This window comes from Sceloporus occidentalis, unplaced genomic scaffold (genome assembly GCF_023333645.1).
Source record: "Sceloporus occidentalis isolate IW3139 unplaced genomic scaffold, rSceOcc1.0.p SCAF_11, whole genome shotgun sequence".
Taxonomy (NCBI): Eukaryota; Metazoa; Chordata; class Lepidosauria; order Squamata; family Phrynosomatidae; genus Sceloporus; species Sceloporus occidentalis.
The window spans coordinates 16,635,517-16,655,551 of record NW_028316991.1 but is presented as its reverse complement, the minus strand read 5'-3'; positions in this window follow the sequence as shown (position 1 = coordinate 16,655,551).

Sequence of the window (20,035 nt, the reverse complement as noted above, 5' to 3'; positions counted from 1 at the left end):
GCTGTAAAGACTCAAATCAGCCCTTTTCAGGTACATGCATGATATCTATGAACAACTCACATTGTACTAAATAAGTTTGTTTTTCTTTCTGAGCAAATGGGCATGTATTAAAAAGTTTTTTGTAGTCATCTGGATCAGTACAATAAAGGACATCTTGAAAACGTTTAACTTTATGGACCGATGCCTTTCAACCTTACTAAATGTGTAACTACAGAATGAAATCCAAGTGAATAGTACAGGAAGTTATATTCAGGTTCCAAAAAAAAATGTTTTTTTAAATAAATGATTTTGCAAGTGATTTATGTATCTGCCCCCCCTCACAAAATACACTTGCGTTATTAGTTGCTTAGCTACATTTCATATGCACCTTTTCAAAAAAACAACATTTCATTTTACTGATGTATTAGACAGATCTACGTGAACAGAGAACTTTGAAACAAAATCCATCAATGTACTTCCTACACAAAGTACATGATGATTGTTCCTTTTGTACAATTTCGGGCTAAACTTTATGACTGGATTAGAGGGACTCCAATTGCAATAGAATCTCTGTCTCTTTTGCAATTGAGATATCATCAAGGAAGGAAAATTATTGTCTCCCATAAGAACAGGGGAAGACTGGCAAGATGTATGGTTCAGGACATTCCTATTCTCTGTAAAGCCTTGTAACATCATATGTTATTGGGATTTGGGAAGTTTAAATGAAAGGTAATGGACATCTTTTTCTTTATTGTTTTCAGCTTGGTCTGATCCCAGTGCTAATTTCACTACGACTATTGGTGATTATAATTTAAAAAAATTATATATATATATATATATACATACATATATATAATAATTCCACATCCAATTGTTAACATGATTAGTTGAATATGGTTGGGCCATGTCGATACTTTAAAAGGGTAAAAGCCAACTGTTGCAGAGAGAGAGATGATAAAAGCATTTAAATATATAAAGGAAACATTTAAATATATAAAGGGATTTAGAAAATACAGGGAGAAATGAATTTCAAAAGTTGGGAAATGTTAGAAGGTCATAATCTAAAAAATTTTTGTAATGTAAGAAAAAAGAATAAACAGCTATCCTGAATCTAAGACAAAATTAAGTACTGTTAAAAGCTAAACCCTTTACAACAGGGTAGACTAGATAGCCCTAATTGAATCTGAATTTCGATATATTTTTATTGTTTAGAACATATTTCCAACTTGACATTCATCCTACATATATATAGTTGGAACATATACGGTGCCGCATACGATGGTACATACAGTATATGTTTACCAGTACTCATGTGTACATTACAATTAAAATAATTTTGCTTTCTGTATCGATTTTCTGCTTTTACCATTTTGTTACTCTATCTAAACTATTCTCTCTTGAATTTTATTGATTTCTCGTAGTCTAAAGTAATTTTATTTGAATCATTCAAGTACCCTTGGTATCTCTCATATTGATTACTTTGTCTTTTTTTTTTTTTCTTGAACATTATAATTGAGGAGTAGAGAATTTGAAACAATGCAATAATATTCATAAGTAATACGGCTTTTTCATAATCCATTTTCAATCATAAGAAACTGGAGATTATGCGGTAATTTTTGCCGAATACAACAAACCAGAGTAATTTCATCTAAAGAAGAAAATGTAATACACTTATTTTAAAAGAGCTAGATTGACGGCATGGAGCAAATAATCTACAAGTGCACAGGGGACATTTATTAAGGGCTTAATTTGTATTGTAGAGATGGAATTGTGTTTAATACTATTTTCATCTAAATGTTTCTCCCAATAATATATTCCATAAACAAGTTTCTTATTTCTTATATTATTTCCATATACTGTTTTGAATATTTTTATTATTATTATTATTATTATTATTATTATTATTATTATTATTATTATTATATTATTAATAGAGATGATTCTGGCAGGTTCATAACTGGTTATCATGTAATTTAATTGTTTATCATGACTCATATGTATTATGCCAGAACGCAATTGTTGTATATACTTTATTTGACATCTCCTGCGTTTTTTTGTCTTTTTTTTAAGGATGCCTATGAACTTACGCCTTAACGCCATATTCCTTTAGCTCACCTTACCTAGTCGAATTCCTGCAATACTTACACGAGTGCGGCTGGTCCATCCCAAACAACGTCACTTTACATCTTGTGTAACACACCCCAACGCTCTCTAGATTGTAAGCTCAGTTGAGCAGGGCTCAACCTGTTGTTTCTGTATGTCATGATATATTATAGTATACTAATTGTTATGTCCTGTCTGCCCTTTGTACAGCTTTGCAGAATCTGATGGTGCTATATAAAACAATACATGATACTTTTGCACTTACAGCAATTGTTTGTGTGTGCAGTGTACACTCTTCAATAAAAATAATAATGACGCAAGCATGCCTTCACGTGTGCGAACATCATTACACTACGGGGCATTGTTATCACGTGAGCTTGATGGGGCAGCCAGTTATACAAGGGTTCAGCTCCTACCCTTGACATAGGCAGTATGCTGAAACAATGGGGGATCTCACACTGGGGGGTCAGCTTCTCCTGTAATAGTGCAAATCATTTTTACTTTATTTACTTTGGTATGTACTTTTTTGCATTTGCTAAACTTGTATTTTGATACTTATTTTGTAAATATAATTTAAGTATATTCTTTTATTGATATTCTTTTTTTTTTGGTGTGCATGTTTCAAATTATATATAGATATATATATTCAGGACTGGTTAGACCTGCTTTAACAAAACACAAGGGGACATTTATTTCAAAGGAGGAGAAATGTTAAAATAAGAGGTCATAATAAAAAAATAAAAAACGTGCGGTTTAGATGTAATGTAAGGTACGTTTTTTTTTACTGAGGAGGGGGTAAAAAAGTGGACCAGTCTACCAACAGAACTAGAAATGTAAACATGCATGGGATAGGCATAAAACTATTCTAAGACAAGACCACGGACTTCAAGGTCAAGGTTTTGAGATGATCAGTCTAGATAGATCAATTGGTTCTTATCTACTGTAAAGTTCTATGTTTCTATGGAGAACCATCTGTTTCCTTTTTAGCGACATTCTGTCACAGTTGAAGGACTTCAGTGTCTGTATCTGCATGCTTGGTGGAGATTGATTGAGGGAGAAGCCTATAACTGTTAACTTTGTATGAAACATACAGTAAGTTAGCAAAGGAAGACCTAAGCCTACCCAACATTAAGTGATCATCTGCCTAAAATGGAGTGACCTGGTTCTGCTTGTTTTCTGTTCTAAAACCTTAGCCCTGATTCTTGGTTTTGTATCTTTTTCAAACTCATTTGTTTTTACCCAGGTTTTCACCACATGGAAGGTGGGGGCAGTTGCAGCTTATGAAAGAGCAAGCTTTATTCAAAGAATTCCTGTCCTGGGTTTATCTTTTATTACCCCACACCCAGACATTACAAAGAAACTAATAAGATGGGTAAAATAACTTGCATTCATTCTAGTCCAATGCATATCCTCCATTTTATGCCATAAAGTTAGTTTTGACTATGGCTGAAGATGGGAGTTCAGTGTCCAGAAAGCTGCCTTTTAAATCAAGTCTAAAAGCTAACATGGTGACATAGGTTCCAGACAGTCTTTAAAAAATAGTATGTTTAATTGAGCAGGTGGAGTAGATCATAACATGAAGAACTGGATGGAGATTCGGAAGTGTATAGGGGAAATAAGTATGTCTTCTCTGCTAGAAGATAAATCAAAGTAACTTCATCATAGTCTCAGCAAACTAGCTGGTAAGGATCCACTATATAACCTGTATATATACAAGCGTAACCCCATGCAAGTCTCTGAAAGGAACTAATGCATTAAGGTCCATCATTTAAAGCCTATCAAATGAGGGACAGTCAACATCATTATCTGATTTCAGATAAGGGTTGCTGCTAGGCCTCTTATATTCACTTGTCTGCAAAGTGAATGGTCTATTACCAGCCTGAGAGATCATAAGATGCACAACTTCATCATATACAGAATTCAGCAGGAACGAGATGATCAGTGGGCCAGGTCCTGATTAAAAGGACAGGGACAACCTCTTAGTACTGGCACACACTTTAGGTATAATGTTACTTTCTTTAAAGGCTAAATGTTTATGTGTATCAATATTACCCTAGAGAACTGGACAACAGGGTGGCTTCTGATCCCTTGGATTTTGGGACTTAGCTCTTTATGTAAAACAGTAGGTGATGGGGTGAGTGGGGCAGCAAACACTGTGTGTTAGTGTAAGTCTCTGGGTGCTCTCCTCTTCTCTCAATTCTCTCTGTTCTGTATTCTCCTTTTTTCCTTTCTTCCATTCTTTACTGTTATCTCAGCCACCTTATCTTTTCTGTTTTTCTTCCCCCTGTCCTTTACTCTTCCTCTTTTGAGGAACAAATTGACGCATTTGTTGTTGTAAATTATAAAACCATGGCCAGGCCACACTTCTGACTACTCCCTGGTTACAACCTGATCACGCCTCTAAGAGCAACTCTTCAAAGATTTCCTGGGAAATGGCTTGACAACTTTAGCTGGAACATTCTGTCTGAGTGTTTGCCAATCATTCCAGCAACCGGAAGACTATACTTTGATCATTTTTTCAGTGGCAGGACAACATGCACAGTGGGTATCAGGAGTGTGTTCCTACCTTTCTAACAGCCAGAACAATATTCTTCTTGTGTGTTCAAGAAGCCAGGTTATCACGTTTAGCGAGTAGATTAAGGGGATGTTTATGCTAATAGGTTATATATTTATATTTGCTTGTTGTCATAGTAACCTATGTGGGCAAGAGATATTTGCAGTATTTAAAATAAGCTGTCCAAGTATTTATACGTTATTAGCAATAATGATTCATGTCACAGTAAATAAACTATTATCTGCAATACAATTGTGATTTAGTAGTTTTTTCCAAATTGAAAGCAACTTTATTTAGGAACACTATATATTGCTAATATTAGGCATTTAATACCTAGTTAGACGGCATATCAGTTATAAAGATAACCGATATGCCTGATTAGGATTAGTGAAATCCTGATTCTGCTACAGACTCCCCCTTTAGTAAATAAATCTTTCTATAGTGTGATATTAAACGTTTTTGGAATGCTATGAGATTATATATACCGTATTGGCTCGAATACAGGCCGCACCCTAAAAGTTAGGTGCTGTTTTAAAGAAAAACTTTTCTTAGAAAAAAATATATGCTGCCACTCTGCCCCCAAGATGTGCCCCCCCCAAGATATGCTGCCACTCTGACCCCAAGACGTGGGAAGTGCCGGCAAGGAAGATTGTTAACGTACATCGCGCAGACGTTCACCGGCTGCAGCAATGCGAGCATAAACAACCTCCGCTGCCGGCACGTCTGCACGATGTGCTTTAACAATCTCCCAATATCCCTTGGGAGATTGTTAAAGCACATCGAGCAGACGTGCCAGCAGCAGAGGTTGTTTACGCGCATCGCCGCAGCCGTTGAACGTCTGCACTATGTGCTTAGACAATCTCCCATGCCGGCACTCCCCCCGTGGAAAGTGCTGGCATGGGAGGCTGTCTCAGCGTGTCGGAGAGCAGGATGCAGGTACCCTGCACCGCTGCGGGGATCTGTATCTTAACCCTGCTGCCTGCCCGGCAGCCACCTTCTTCCATTGCTTTGGTTCTTATGCTCACGTGCCCATTGTAGGCGCTTTCGGCAGCGGGCAGGGGTCAGCATGGGCACTCCGGCTCGTCTGCGGCTATACAGACCCATAGGCAACAAACCACAATGCACTGTGTTCTGACATGTTTCTATCAGGTGCCATGATAAGAAAACATCTGTCAGCAGTCATAATGGACATTCAAAGAGGTGAAGCAGCAGCACTAGTAGAGCACTGGGCCTGGGCAGGCAGACACTGGCAGATAATAGACACATGCAGTCCAATGGAGCAGGACTTAAATTCTACAATATTATAGAAATTTTAAAAAAGGTTCCCCCAAAATAAAGACCTCAAAGAGGTGCAGCAGTAGTAGGGCACTGGCATAGTTGTGTAAGGGGCAGAAGGGGTCGGAGAGCTAGGGAGGCTTGTTCTGGGCTAGATCACCCCAACATGTTTGACAGTTTGTGCGAAGATACTGGGGAGATGAGCTCAGAGGAAGCATTTCTGGGGCAGGCTGACTCTCCTAGCAGTGAGGAGAGTAGCCTTTCCAGCATTGTAGGGAGCCAGAAGGCAAAGAAGGCTAGACAGGTGCTGGTGGTAGGGGATTCAATTATAATAAAGGTTGATAGGGTAATCTGTTGCCAGGACCCTGAATGCTGAACAGTATGCTGTCACCCGGGTGCTTGGGTTCGACATTTTGCAGACTGGGTGGACAGATTGTTGGGAGGGGCTGGAAATGACCCAGCCGTCATAGTACATGTTGGCACAAACAACAAAATTAGGGGCAGGTGGGGTTTTTGGAGCACTGGTCAGACTTTACAGTCGGCTGCAGACTATACAGCAGGGATGGACTGCACCTCAATGAAGAGGGGGCTGCAGTGCTAGGGGAGAGGATGGCTAGAGGAATCAAGGATCTTTTAAACTAGGTCCTGGGGGGGATAAAGATAGAAATGAAGTTCTAGCTAGCATAGACTGGGATGGGGGTCTAGCTATGGGAAACGGGGGTAAGAGCAGTGGTGGGGTTAGCATAGACAATATGGAGCTACATAGGACAAAACCTGCAGTCATGGCATATTTGTCAACTGATAAACCAAAAAACTGGTAGTAACCTTAAGTGTCTTTTAGCTAATGCGAGAAGCTTGGCAAACAAAATGGGTAAGCTGGAAATATTGGTAAGTAATGAACAGTACGATTTAATCGGTATCACTGAAACATGGCGGGGTGATGCTGCTTTTCTGGAGTTTCTGACCCGGACCGTTAACTATTTCCTGCCTTGCTACTATTGCAGTTACCCACTCCCTGTGGCACTATATGGGAATTCCTCACCTGCATAGTGGGTTCCTGTTTGTTACCCTAACACTCGTAATGATAACATTATATAAATATATGCAGGGTCAACATAAAGAGCTCTTCAGTGACCTGTTCATTAACAGAAGTGTACAAAGAACATGAGGTCACCCTCTGAGACTGGGAGGTGGTGTTATCATACATTAGATGCCTTCAAAAAGGGATCTGGATATTTTTTTTTTTAGAAAGGCATGACATACAGGGCTATAAATAGAATACTTCAACCTTATGTACTATGTAACTCATCTAACTTGTTTCTGCACTAGTTTTAAAGCTGTTTAATGAATTGCCAACCAAGAATGAGAACACTACTTACAAGGGAACATCTTATGATCAAAAGAGACAGGAACTAAAAATATGTTTGAAACTTCATAAATGTCTTTTACGCTCAGATGATTGGATGGAATGTCAAGTTTATTTTTTGCTGACAGAATGATTTTAATTACCTCTTTACCAGTAAATATATAGCTTTAAACAGAGCAGTTTTATTATCCATAGCTGGTTGCCATTAAGGATGAAGTGAGCAAGGACAGGTGACGGTCACACAGAGTGTTTTGTTCTTGGCAGTAGAAATCCAGTATGCTTTGACGTATCATTGGAAGCAACATTTGCATTGAATTCCTTGATTATACCTTAGATGAGTGCCAGGGCTGAAATATATAAACCAACATTTAAACAATTTTAAAATAAAAATAACAAACAAATGGTTTTCTGTGTGGGACTCAATGGTGGCTTCAAATCCCTATGTTGACATTTAAAAAATACTATTGCCAGATCTGCTAATTATGCGGAATAGACAATTGACATGTTAACATTATTGATATTATTATTACTATTTTTTTACATTTGTATTTAAAGAGCACAGAACAAAAAATGAATAATTCAATAATTGCAAAATAAGAAGTGGGCCCTGCTTTTGCGAGCATATACTATGAAGAAGAAGGTAAAGTAAAGAGTGATCTCATTGTATTAACAGTCACACGAATCAGACAGTGGCTTAGATAGCTAGAAGGTGGGAAATATAAATGGTTTTAGTGTCAAATGCAGATTGTGGGGTATGAAAAGGAGATTTTATGGCTGTTTGGAGCAGCGATGTAGAGGGTTTCAGGGTTGCTGAGGGTGAGTTGTCTAACAGGAATGGGGAGCCAGTGGAGGGGGCAGCAAGTGAAGAATGGCTTGATAAGAACATTAGTTTTGCAGAAGTATTCACAATAGCCAAGTTTTGTTGTTAATTTTCAAAAAATAAGGAAACAGGAAAAATGGGTATGAAAATATAAGAAATAAAATGTATGATATTCTTTCAATTACAGAAGCATTTCAATAAAGTGGTTAGACAGGTTAATTGTACAAGAGTTTGCATTTTATTTCTCTTAGGATTTTCAAACTTTAGAATTTATGAACATTAAATAAGCACATAATGACACTAAATCGTACTCTAAGAATACTTAACACATATCAGGAAAAATGTAGACAATAAACTTTTCATCTAAGCTCGTCATTAATGTCAAATAGAAGTATGAAGGTTATGGATACATTAAGATTATATATGCCGAGCAGGATGAGTTGCAAAAGTTCGGAACTGCTAAATAATTGTAGTTTCAAGACAAAAAGAAGCAGAAACAAAGTACTCAGCATGGGATCACTCCTTTTGGTTTGTATGCTTATGATGTGTATGTCTATTACAAAGACAGCATTAGCAGGCAGATTAAATATTAGAGAAATAAATTAGAGATTAAAATATAAATCAAGACAACAAGGCATTAAAATATTAAATTAGACGCTTAAAATATATTAGTGATTTTATGTTAAATATAATAGTAACGAATTTAGGAATACATTGACATTTGCACAAGTACAATTTAACATTTAACAAATGTTCATATAGTTTTAATCATAGTCCAACTAATCAATGTTTAATTTTAAAGGTATATTGGTCAAATATATATGACCATGAGGTAGGTTTTTTGTAATTCTCCGTTGCCCATTGGTTTTGCCAATCAGGTATGGTCAGTCATCTTTAGTACAATCCATATTGTGAAGTTATCTTTATGATATAGATCATCTTTTAAAAAAACATATCCATTATAGAAATGACCTCTTATGGTCAGTCTCATTATTTTTAAACCTGTATTGTCCATTATGTTGATTGAGTCATCATGTTGCCTAGAATGTATCATACACGACACAAATAATCATTAGTATTTTAAACTTCAGAACCTAGAAGCAACTCTATTATGTTTTTTTCCACTATACCACTTTACTCTACCAGTGCATTTCTTAACGACTAGTATGACTCACTAATTGTCAGTTCTAGTAACAGCATGAGTATATCATTTGTGGTTTCTTGACATTTTTTGGATTCAGTCTTTAGCTCAGTAGTTTAGCATGGCTAAATCCAGGGGTAAGCCTAGGGTTACTAGTGCATGGGTACAATATGTCTTCCTAGACTTTTTATTTAATTGTGAATGTTTATTCATTAAAAAATAGGACCCTGTTATTTTATTTCATGAAAATGTAATTTATAAAGTGCAAATACTTTTATCTATTGTGACAGAATACCCCTTCACTTTGGTACTCTGTCCGGGAATCTTTACTTACACACAGTCTTCAAGGCTGCAGAGACGGCTCAGACACGAGGAGGGTAAAATAAAAGGCTGGGCCTGTTTTTATTTTTCGTCACAGGCATAACAGAAAATAAATAAATCAAAACAAAAAGCCTCGCTCTTGTGAGCACTAACTAATACAAGTTACTCCAACCTAACTGCAGTTGGACGGCTTATCCGTTCCAACAAAACAAAATAACACAATATATGCAATAATTGCAGCAGTCAGTGTTTTTGGCAGCTCTCTCTCTCAGGGAGCCAAATGATCTCTCCTCTGCACTGAGACCAGGAGGCTACTTAACTGCCTCTCCCATTAATTAGTGGAACCAGGTGAGTACTAGGAGAGTATCCGATAATCTCCGGACTGGATCCCCACCTGCTGGTCTTCGGCTGCTCATAAACTGTGGAGTGGAGCACTGGCCCGCCCTACTCTCCAAATGCTCCACCCCAGGGACCCAAAACACACAAATAACAACAGACGTTAATAAGTCCAATATTAACAGTACATCTCCCTGGGGCTAGAAAACCTATTGTGGGTAACCACCCTGCAAAATATAAGGGGATATATACACTCCCTCCATTATCATCCCCTGCTTTCTGTCACACTATGCATAGAAGAATATTTGTTTTGATCATGGATAAAAACACATCTAATTTAATAAAGTGTCTAAAACATTGGTTATTCGCCTTTTTGAAGGCGAGAGACCGTTGACCTGAAACAGGTTAGAGAAATATATTATTCATTATTCTGGGGCAGAAAATGTTAAATTTAAAAATTCCCTGCTGAATGGCCAGAACAGATTTGATTGTGATGCACACACAAAAAGAAATTTAGGACTATGGCGTAATTTATGCACGGCATCAAAGTGAAGGGCATAAAAGTTTCAGGGAACACCATTTTGAAGTTCAAAGTACTAGAAAAATTGATGTTTAATAATTCAGAAGTAGAATTTAAAAAAAAAATTCAGTTTTACTAGATTGATCTAATAGCCGTATTCTAAACTACAAGAGTGCTTTTTTAGCTTTAAATAAAAGCTTTGAATTGAATCTCAGTTGTTTAATATTCCCATTTCATAGAAACGTTTATAGCTCACCAATAGCATAACTTTTTTAAATTAAACATTTGGACTGCAAGCATGAAAGAGGCTTATTGTATTTATTGTGTTTTTTAGAGTCACTGGTATATGATTCTGGATTTCTCTTATAAAATTATATTAATAATAAATATGTTTATTAAGTATATAATGCATACATTAAAAAATGCATGTACAGTATGATTTGTTTCTGTCTAGATCCAACTGTCAAGTGATTTAAGTACAGACAGTAATTTTCAATTAAAGCTCTGTTAGATTTTCTGTGCTTGAATTTAAGAATACATAATGTAGCCAACACTGGATAATATGAGGTGATGGTGAATATAGGTTGTCTTATTCTCTAATGTGGCAATCAGGTGGGGAGTTAATACAGTCTATAAAGTAAACGCTGATAACCAACATATCCAGTGATTGGTACCAGAAGTGTAGAGGAAATCCAGGAAGAACATTCCTTTGGCATGAAATGTAAGTTCTATGGAGAGTCTAAAAAAAAAAGTTACTACTGTCTCCAAAAAGGAAGAACAGGATAGTCCAGCACATAGTCAAGTGAAAAATGGCTTGGCAAAGTCTTTGAAGAAGTGACTATTTAAGCAAAAGAGGATCAATCAACACAGGTAAGTAACAGGACTTATATAGTGGTCTCCTTCCACTAAGCAAGTAATGTTCTGAATGGGGAATTATGCTATTTAGGCATATTCAGATAGAATAAAATCAGAGGTTGGTTTTATTAATGGTTTAAGGTGCATCCCAAGATTAGTATAAGTCTGAATGACCTGGCAGGTGAGTCAGTGGTACACTTCTGCCGAATCCAGGCGTCTCTTCACCAGGTTGTTGGTAGGAAGTACAGCGACAACACTGTCTTTTTCCAGGACACATATGTATTCCTCTGCATGTAATGTACATGAAGTGGGATCTTGCAGAGTTTGTGGGATGTCTAAACTCACAAAGGGGAATTGCTAAATCATATCAGATTAATTTTTGGGTGCCTGCTTTCCTGGGGCCTGAGGATGAGGACTCAAGGGTATCGATCATTGTTGGATGGCTCCAAAAAGCCAAGTATAAAACCCTTTTCTCCTCCACAGGTTGCCGTGGTGATGTTATACATACTTATGTTAAGTGTGCAGAATCATTATATGCTGTGAACGTAAGTATTAACCTCTCTGGTAACAAGCAAAAGAACTGATATAGTGAGCTATGGACCTCTAGGACAGAATGAAAATAAAGCATGTGTGACTTCAAGGAAAATTAAAAAAGTTGATTAAAATGTAGGTAATATTTACTAGAAAAATTTGGTTGAATGAATACTGATAGGAGAGAGGTGATGATAGCATGTTATCGATCACTTGCATCACCGTACCTAGACCCCAATTATGGACGATTCAGTCACCCAATACAGACAGATAAATGTGTTAAAAATAAGTTGGATATGATGCCTAACGAGTGGATACACTATAATGTCTAGATATTTATTTCTATAACTCCAAACCATCATATATTGAACATTTTTTTTTAGGTCCCACTGATCTACTGAACTGAAATTTTAATTTTTGGAGGAAACTTTTTTTTTTTATAAATTGTGTGAAATGCTTTGAATCTTCATTCTATAATAGTATGACATACAAGCACTCTGTTTGCTCACATCTTAGTCATACAGTGATTGTTCCCTCTGTAGAACTGTCATTGCAGCTTTATATAAACTTGACCTTGATATTTACTGACTAAATCAAACTGCACCGTGTCTGAATAGATGCTAAACATAAAAAAAAAAACAAGATTGTCAGATACCACAGAACTTTCCGTGCCATTTTATCTATATTTTACAAGTCTTATAGTGTGTGTTGTAAGATCTTAATATCTGGTATTACACATGGGAGATTTTTTTGTTTTGTTTATTAAGTCCAATTTTTGTGTGAAATTAAACTGGTTTATGTATCATACCGTTGTTAAATTATTCAATACAAGTGTGTCCTGTTGATGAATTTGAATGGAGATAGAGATTGTAGGTACTGAAACCTTTTGTGGTAACTGTGTAGGAAATGGTGAAAAAGACTCCCTTAATAAATTAAAGTAGAAACAACCTGAACTTATCTTTCAATACAGGGAGCTGGCAGTCTGTCATTACATTTGTGTAATTTAAAATACAGTCCCTGTATAACCTAATCTGCTCTAATAAAATGTGATATATTGTTATGTTATATACTACTACTAATACAAATAATAATAATAAAGTAGTAGAAGCCATACTGATTCCCATTGATGAAGCTGCACGATGAGCCAGTGAAACGCGTGTCCGGGATCACGTTTATGAGCACTGCATAGAAAAGGCTTCCACTACTTTATAATGTTCCACATAAACATCATGGTGGTAGATCAATACTTTTTTTTTTTATTTATTTGATCAATGCCCTATATGTTTTACCTTTGGGGATCGTGCTTCTTTTGCATGTGCAGTAAATGCTCGCTGGTGGAAACCAATACTGTAATGCAATTAAAATCTGTAGTCCAGTTTCTATGTAGAATGAAGGAGCATCTATCTATGCATACAGCCAGACAGGGTACCCATGTTGATGTCTGTAACATTACAGTGTGTCAGACGTTTAATGTAAATTGTAGCAATAACCTTACATTGAAACATATATACGGAGCCGATACTACTCTTATCCACCATTCATTTATTTCAAATGTCTACAATGTTTGCCCTAGGAACTTTTCATTATGCTCCTTACATAGACCAATATCATTCCACGGTCGATATAAGTAGAGACGGTGGCTTTAAGCTACAAATTTTAGCCAGTGATGTAGCTGAAAACCTTAACTTGGTATGCATTACATTATGAAAAGCTAAACCTGAGATTCCATCAATGTCTCCATCCAAAATGAAAAAATAAAGAGGAAAATTGAACATAACTCCTCATCCTAACCCTCTGAATTTAATTGGTGAGCTCCGACGTCCTGAAAGCTAAAGTGGTGTTAAGTCATCTCTATAAAGCTTTCACATAACAATTGTGACTAAAGATTAGGTTATATAGTATATGTTCTTAGTATACATTGCCATGGAAACTGTTGCTCCACAATATGTTACTTATCTCCATTGTCATGACATATTTTTACAGTGGATTGAAGCATTTACTGTTCCTCCTATGATTAAAATGTAATCATACAATATTTACGGTAACTTTTTTCATACAAGCACATTTACTTGTAGATGTTTGCTTTAAACTGTTTAGACACACATTGGTTTGGAGGTGGACTCATTAGACATTTATGGATCTGTGTCCTGAGAATTGACTTCATTATTAGTGAATAATATTATATCCTGTGATTGTCAATATCAGATAATGTCTTGTTGGTAGACTGGTAATTGAAAAGGTATTTGTATTTTACCCCATATATGATTTTTGACCTTATGTTATAACACGCCATTCATTGTTAAGCTCAGGCATTATTTTCATTGGCCTCAACAGCTCATTCTAAATAGAGTTAGAAAACAACAATCATATTACAGAATCAAATCAGGTATATATGTTATACCATTATGCTTTTACCATCAACTGATGTGTTTTGTTTGCTTTTTCCAAGTTTTTATTTTTATTTTTTTGGAGCCCGAGGTGCGTGCTTCTGGGTGCCGCAACTGTGCGGCAGAAGCCAGACTACGATACAGAGTTCCCTCACGAAGAACTCGGACAAATTCCAACCCCCCCCATGGGAGGGTCAGATCTTGAGTCTCACCCCGAAGAGTGAGACTCCTTGCTGGCCTTCTTGAAGAGAGGAAGGGGCCAGAAGGCTCCCAATCCTCCTCCAGCAAAGTCCAGGCTTCACTGCCTCTAAAAAGAAAACAGTGTCCAAAACGTGGTTACAAAAACGTGTGCCAAAACGTCGTGGGGGCCAAGCCGTGAATTTCGAAAGCCGTGAATTCAAAAATGGGGAAATTAATAGGCACTCGTGTAAAAAACGATGTGATTATATAAATTAAAGAAAAATAATTTAAGGACAGACCATTACTGGCCTGCCGGATTCAAAAATAAATCATCTTAACCCCAAGACCAGAAGGTACATGGGTAAAAGGTAGTGCTGGAAGGCCGCCAGTGAAAACGTGCGCTCACCGTGTGCAGTGGCGTGCAATACCACACACAGTGACTCCAGCATTTCCCGGGGCAATTCCACCTCAGGCTCCATTGCTTTCCCAACCCTAAGGCCAAAGGACCAGTGTCACCCCCCCACCACCACAAGGGGAACTACACTTGATCTTAGCCAAAAGGCCGGGAAGCTGCTTTGTGCTTAATGAGACTCATGAGCACAAGGTTGTGATGACGTTGATAGGCGAATGTCCCTACAAAGTGGCTAATCGATGCAAACCTATACAGGTGGAACATAGGAGACCAATTGGGAAGGTCTCTGTTCTAATAAAGGGACATGCAGGTGATCCCATAGGTACCAAAGGGCCATGAGAATGTAGGGAGTGGTCACTGGGCGTAGGGCATACCTAAAACCAAATATAAGAATACATGTATGACTTGGCATTATACAGTATTCCCTACTAGCAGCTGAGTTCAAAACTGAGCTGGGGATATACCAACAAGATGGTAACGTATCTTATAGCATTGCTCATGGACACACTATACATAGGTGGGAAAATAGTATGGAAAGAATCTGAGATATTTCTTTCCATAGGTGTTACTTCAAGAGGAGGGATTTTTGCTTGCTACTGCCATAAGTCCTACAGAAGCATTGACATGGATGAATGCTAGTTAACTGCAAGCTACATTCACTGCCATCCCATTGCATGCAACTTCCCTTGAACTTCACATGAAACCTAAGATCACAAGCAGTCATGTCATTTGAATGTCACAAAACCTCTGATGTATACATCAGGGGAAGCTTAGATGCAGGAACAAGCGGCCAGATTCTAGGACTCACCTTAAAACTAGAGACTGAATATGCGATTTAACTCCCTGGTGCACAAATCTGAAAAATGAGCATTAATGGCTCAGGCTCATACACTTCAAGAACCACTGAAATATAGAAATTGATGGCGGATAACACATTTTTCCTGGGGTAAAAAAAATAGGTTGCTGGGATTTCTTTTAAAACTAACCACATCAAAACATTTTAATTATATACCTTGCAACAAAATTTAAATGAAGATAGTTTTATCAGTTATGAAAATCTACTTCAGGTCAGGAATTATTTGATATTCATTTTTATAACATTTGTTAGATTTGTAGTAAACTGTTTGATCAACCTATATACCGTATTTGCTCGATTATAAGACGACCCCTCAAATCTGAATATTAATTTAGGAAAAAAAGAAAAAGCCTGAATATAAGACGACCCTATAGGAAAAAAGTTTTACCAGTAAATGTTAATTCATGTAAACTATTTTTTAATAAAAGCTATGATTAAGAAAATATTTTGGTTTTATTTCCTTCTATTTTCCAACCTGCCCCCCCCCCCAGTTATGCACATCTGCCCCACATCTGGATCTTAGTCGTCTCATAGTCAGACATATTTGAGGTCTGATTATAAGACGACCCCGATTATAAGACCAGGGGTATTTTTCAGAGCATTTGCTCTGGAAAAAACCTCGTCTTATAATCGAGCAAATACGGTACATATATGGTGAAATCTACGAGATGTTTGGAAGAAAATATTGTTACTAAAAATAATAGTAAATCAAGAAGAAACAATCCACACACCAGGCATCTGAAATATCATAAACGTAGCTCCCTATCTAGACGAAAGAAAATCATCCATTCCTCGTGGAGAAAAACCTGCATTTTCAAATAATAAGACAACAGAACATTCATTATTATAGGTTCAGCTGTTCGACCTTGACTGATAATTAGACTTGTGCATTCGTATTCGGGCGAACATGAAAACGAACACGAAGGGTGCGTTTTCTTTGTTCAGCCCGAATACCAAACATACGAACATGGCGGCGGCAAAAATAATCTTCGTGTTTGTCTTCGTCTACTAATCTCCCTGGTCCCTTCCCCATCTAGCCTACCTTATCTTCGCAGCATCGCAGGGGTTAACAGGAGCGGAAATCCAGCGGAAATCCAGGAGTTAAAGGGCCGTGCAAACGACTCTATTGGTGTCCTGCAGGAGGCCCCTGAACTGAGCAAGTGTACCAGAAGTGCCAAAAACAGTGGCCTTCTTGTGTTGTCATCTGCATAGGTTGCACGTGCAATCTAAGTGAACATACAATATTTATATACGATATTTTTACTTAGCAGGCATTTCATAAAATATTTGGTTTATTACTTTTATAGTTTTTATTTGGCATATATGGGGCAATTATGGAAATAATGTTTATTTTTGTAACATTTGAACTACCATATCATGTGATGCACTGTTGGATTACATATATAAAAACAAATCCATATATGTACTTGATAAAACTATATAAATTGTAGGGTGTTACACTATAAGCAGGTGTGTGGATATATATGTATATGGACACGTGTATGCGGGTGTATGGATGTACATGTGTGTAAATATGCATATGTATGTATGTGTGTCTATATATATATATATATATCATGGTTTCTGCTAATACTAGTTAAATCAAGATGCATGGGAGGTGGCCGGGAATGATAAATATTTGGGAAACCTTTTGTCTTAGTTTAGATAACACTGATGAAGGGTGTGTGGAAGAAAGACAGGTTTTCTCATGAAATAGATTGAATCAGGTCAGGAGATCTTTGGGTTTTACTGCCCCATGATTGTAAAGACCCCAGGGTGTGGTGTTGGCCAAAGGGAATAACTTCAAAGGGTAACTACAGCAACCACAGGGTCCAATCAGGGATCTCCCCAGTAGACTCAATTGGGACCCTCTAGTATATCAAGGGACAGGTAGTGAAAGAGGAGAGGAGGAGAGAAAGAAAAGAGACAAAGGAACATCACTAACCTGGAGCTCTCAGGGAAGGTAACTATGAACATGCATGTTTGAATATTGTAAATAGGAACTTATATATATGTATTTGTTGTAAGTGTGTCAATTAATGTGGGGATTATTGTTATTATACTGTTATTTGTATTGTTTTATATTTGGAACGTTCTAGTAAAAGTTTGTATTGTTGTATCATAGCCGCATTGTGGATTCTTGGATATCCTGTTGTTGTTTCCAAAATATTCTGTTGCATTCTGGAAGAAGCGAAAGTTTTCAGCTCAAACCTTAAAAGTTAGAAGAGATAGAACAGGGATTGTTTAACTTAATAAGCCAGTGGGTGGGTTTATCGGTACATATTTCATAAGTGTATCCATATACCCATTCACCTGGATAAGTGTAGTTATTGTAGCTAGAAAACACATTAGCCTTCAGGAGATATATCCGAATACATATTGTGATTTCATTGATATGTGTTTGGATGTATCTGTTGTTGGATCAGTTGTAATCTTAAGCACATAACACATTCATAAGTCTTTTAGATGGTATGCTGTAGATAAAGCATTAATCCATCTGATTGATATTTTAATAACACAATTCCCTAGTTCCCTCCAAAGAAAACTTAACAAGGAGTACAATAAACAAATAATTGGGAATTATGATTGAGCAAATATAAAATGTAAAGTAAGAAGCTCCAAGTTTCCCAGGATTTTTTTAAACACTATACCATTAAGGGTTAATCAGAGTACTTTCTTAAGGGACACATTCTGCCAAACACACCTCGTGAGCTTCTACAATGATGTGAGTAGCTATATTGATATGACTGTAGAGTTAGTGTACATATAAAACTTAGCAATGTATTTATTGCATCACTACATGACACGTTGGTCTTTTAATTAGAGGAATATGCAAAAGGACTAATATTTTTACTCAGGTAGAAACCCAATTACAAGAAAATGGAACAGAGTCATTATAAATTGATTTGCTCACATGTTGACCAGCAAAAAGTAGTATACCATATTGATTTCTTCTAGGATATTTATTTTTAATTTTTAAATGTATAGGGTTATACATTGTGGTTGGGATGTGTGTTCATTGTAGAATGATTTGGTTACGTTGGGAGAAACGTTAGACTAATGGTAGATTAGATTCAACACTGATAAATTAAACCTTATGAGCTTGGTTAGTAGAAGCATGTATGCTTAAGAAAGATTTGGGGTTGGCCACTTGGAACTTGGTAACCATGCACATTGCCACAGTCCTAATTTAAACAAGGACATTCTTCCAATGATCCACTGTCTGTGGAGATGGTATTGATGTATAACCTGGATTCTTGCTTTAAAAATATATTATTGTGGTAAAAATCGTTTTTACGTTTAAAGGATATTTATATATCTAATCTGGAAATGGAAACCCATCCAACCCAGTCATGTTAAAATATGACGGACTAATGTATTTTTCAATGTTACCAATTATGCAACATATTCCATGAGCTGCCAAATAGGGGCGCGTGTGACTGGACAGGGAGTCAACTTATTCAGAGGAGAATAAAAAAAGCCAAACATATAGAGGGCCCTAAATCAGACACCATCTTTAACAGCTGTTGATCCTCACTTTTGTCACTTGCATGAGTTGACACTGGATAACATATAACAGCACTTCACATCTGGATAAGACTTGTCCATTAAGTTTAAATGGAGTTTCCAAGTCTTCCTTAACATGCTATTGATTCAAATCTAAGTGTGGTGTGAAGGCTTATATTGATCCATATCCATATTGATTATTATTTAAATTCTCAAGACTTATACAATTAATTATTATATATACATATTGAGCAGTTACTTTCGAAACTTCAATTGTGTCATCCAATATATATAGAATTGATAGCAATACCTAAAAGCATACAGTAGCCAAACAATGATATCACATAAACATGTTCTGAGCCACCATAACAGCTTTTTAAGTTGAAGGCAGTTATGACTGTTTTGACTGTTCACAGAGGGTTGACTGCATGCAAGTTGATGTTAGTTGTTCTTGACTGCTTAGACCAAGAAAACAGAGCCTAAATTATGGCACAAAACCCCGTCCCACCCAAGAAATACACAACACAACATTGTGGGTAAGGGCGTTGGCCACAGCTTTATTAATGTCATGAACCAGCACATCATAACCATACATAAACATAACCATCCTGCCAGCTGTCGTGTTAACCGACAGGCAGATAACCCAACACTTTACCAAGAGCTCTCGTTCTGGGTACCGTCAGCCTCCACAGAACTCGTGTCCCCAAGCCTTCTCCATCCACTGGATATTCCACATAAACCGGGCTGGCCAGGACTTCCCACCACCGCAGCCAACTCAGGCTCGCCCACCAAGGCAAGCGCCTTTTCGATCCCGGACTGCAAACCAAGATTAAAAATATCGAGGCCAATGTCATTTAAATGTACCCCATCATGCCGAACTAAATCCTTGTTA